Source organism: Apium graveolens, chromosome 11, assembly GCF_009905375.1.
Source record: "Apium graveolens cultivar Ventura chromosome 11, ASM990537v1, whole genome shotgun sequence".
NCBI classification, from domain to species: Eukaryota; Viridiplantae; Streptophyta; class Magnoliopsida; order Apiales; family Apiaceae; genus Apium; species Apium graveolens.
In genome coordinates this window covers 30,207,168-30,210,423 of record NC_133657.1, presented here as the reverse complement: position 1 = coordinate 30,210,423, position 3,256 = coordinate 30,207,168, and positions in this window count along the sequence as shown.

The window sequence follows — 3,256 nt, the reverse complement described above, 5'->3', positions numbered from 1 at the left end:
GACTCCTGACCCCGGGTTTTGGGGCGCCACAAAAATAGTTTATAAACACTCGGAAAAATAATTTATTAACTCCATAAATCATTTATAAAATTATAAGTCACATAAAAGTTGATAGAAAAATATCACAATTATCTATACTTTATTTTGGACTTATAAAAATTAAAATACTCAAATTATATCATATTTACATATCCAAACACGGATAGCACTTCACAAATAATTCACCAAAATTTATATAATCATCACATAATATTTATTTATTAACAAAAATAATTACACATCATATCCCGGATATTACAGTTACGGCATTGCATTACAATTCCAATTGGAAGAATAGGACATTCACTAGAGCCACCGCATACAGTGATCAGTCGTACTACGGAAATATTAACATTTTATACATGTAGATGGACGATTCCCTTTTATTATCGGTTATCACCCTGGCCGCATTTGGGCCTTTTCTATGTCCATCCCTCTCATGTACACACTTCGTGTCTATCCCTCTCAAGACACAATTTTGCGTCCATCCCTCTCAGGTACGCATACTCCACATGTTCATCAATATATAAGATACCTTCTCATGTGGTAGTAAATTGGTAGTCTCCCCAGTCCACGAAGTACTAAAGTCTACCCCTCCTTGTCCTTGTAAGAATCTCATCATAAATCTAGACATTATATTGTTCCCCAAGCATATTGCTTGTTGATAGGTACACTTTGATTTGTAGGTATATATATGTACTTTCAAGAATTTCCGGAGGAAGTACTAAGGATGTGAGTTGACCGTTGTCAACATATTTGTTATATAAAGGGGAGTTTCTTTTGAAACTATAATCAAAATATTTAAAATAAGTCGAGATAATATTCTCCGACGATTTGAAATTATTCGAATGATTTTCCGAAAATCAGAAAGTATTTTGAATCAGGTTCTATGATTTTTAAATCATAATTAAACCATTAAATAACTAATGCTTAATAATCAAATATTAATTGTTGAATAATTAAACCTCGAATAATTATACATTTAAAAGAATATTTAAAATAATATTCCTCAACTAATTTATGTTTAAGTAATATAATAATCTTTAATATTTAATCGAGTCTGAAATAAATATTCACTGGAGAATACTTCTCCTATAATAAATGAATAGTAAATAGATACTTATTATTTGAACGATAAAGTATAGTTGAGGGAATACGATCTTTGGAAATCGTTTTAATAAAAGTTAGAGGTGTTTAGTATTTTGTAAGTGAACGTAGAGTCCTTTTAAAACGTACTACTATGGACTTTTAATCATCTTATAATATCACCGGGATGATCACCAGGTCTTTATCATAAAATCCCGACCGACTCTCGGTCTTATAATTATACGTCACGCTTAAAGCGGAATTAAACATTTTACGATATATACTTATCGTACAACATCGTTACATTATACGAAAATTCAATTATTACATATCATGGAAAGCATGGTATTTATGCAATGATAATAAAAAATCCTTTCACAACAAAACAGTAAATGGAGTTGGGTTCATAAACTTGCTTGGGTATCTCGAAGTGGAGGATGCTCTAGGTTCCGCTCGGAAATCTATAATCATAAACACAATTCGTTTCGTTAGGTCCCGTTCTAATTTACGGTGACTCGCACGCATGCGCTACTTATTATGCACCCTCTCATCTTATATTACCCTTATTATCTCTTTAAGTCCTTATTCACATTATGGTCGCTTCCTTTTTCAAAATATCTTAAGTCCGTTTCAGTTTCCATCGTCTGCTCCTCTTATGGATTCTACGGTTTTCTAATCGCGCGGTCTCGGCACCGATATTTTTATAAAATTGGAAAATCATTATTTTCACTTGAAAGTTTTGTGGCAGTTAGGAAACTTAATTTTATACTCTCTGTAAAAATTTCATGATTTATGAACATTTTTAAGTCGATCCTTTTTATTTTCAAAGTTCGTAATTCGTAGCAGTTTTTATCGCATAAATCACTTTTAGTAAAACGGCAATAACTTTTGATCCGTAAATAGAAATCAAGCGATTCAAGTGCCTAAACGATCCTTATAACATTTTATATCATATGAAAGGGTTATTTTTCAAGAAACTACAGTTTACATCTTCAGGACTTTCTGCAGAAACTTAAAGTTAAGTTTTGTTCATTTTAACGAGATTATGGTTACGATCGGAGTTTCTTTTATGCCTTAAATCTTTATACTACCTCCAACAATCAACATATCATCATCACCACACTAACTCCTCTTAATAACATCATGTTCTTGAGGCAACAACAATCAACCTTAAATCTACTTAGCTAAACATCAAGATTACAATAATACCTTCCACCAAAACTAGGTTACAACTATATTAAAAAAGGATCTTGAACTTAAATCTTAAATAAGGTTGGGTCAAAGATTTATACCTTTATTGAGAGCTTAAGATGTGTTATTGATGATGGTGAAGTCTTAGGAGTGCTTAGTATGGTTTTTGGAACCTAAACCAACCATTAAAATCAAGAAACCAAAGAAGAGTTATTATTCACACTATTCATTCTCATCTTTGTTGAATTTATTTCACCTATCAAACCTTGATAAAAAGAGCTCAAAGATTTATCTTACCTTAGTTTGGTTGGTAGGAAGCTTGAGAATTAATGGGAGGATTTATCCATGGCTAGAGCTTGAAGTTTTGATTTTGATTTCATGGTTGAAGATGAATAAGCCGAATGAAGAAGGTTGGTAGAGAAAGAGAGATTTTGATTTCAAGATTTTATTCTTTGTTGCCAATCTTGGAGACAAAACTAGCTAGCCTTGGTAGTTTACAAGCTAAGATACTTAACTTAGCTCTTTAGCTTACTATTTGCTAGCCTTGGTTGATCATCATATACCTTAGCTCACTATTTGATAAAGTAACTATGGTTACCTTTCTACCATGGTTAGTTAGTGTTTTACGTTTATTTAATCGTTTACGCGTTCGCTCGGTCGCTTAAACGTTTTCGTAATAATTTCTCGTAAACGGTTCGCGACGTAAATCCTTTCGTATTTATTCCTTATGTTTTGAATTATCATACTTGGATATAAATCTGAACGGTTTTAAATTCGTGAATATATTGTGATTCCCGTAATCCTCGATGATTCGTAAATATGGTCATTTTTCAAAGTTCGTTTTCTTCGAAAACTAATAGCGTTTACATACACTCATTTGGTACGTATAATCATAATATCAACTCCGAAACTCATTTTCTCATACACTACATAGTGTGGG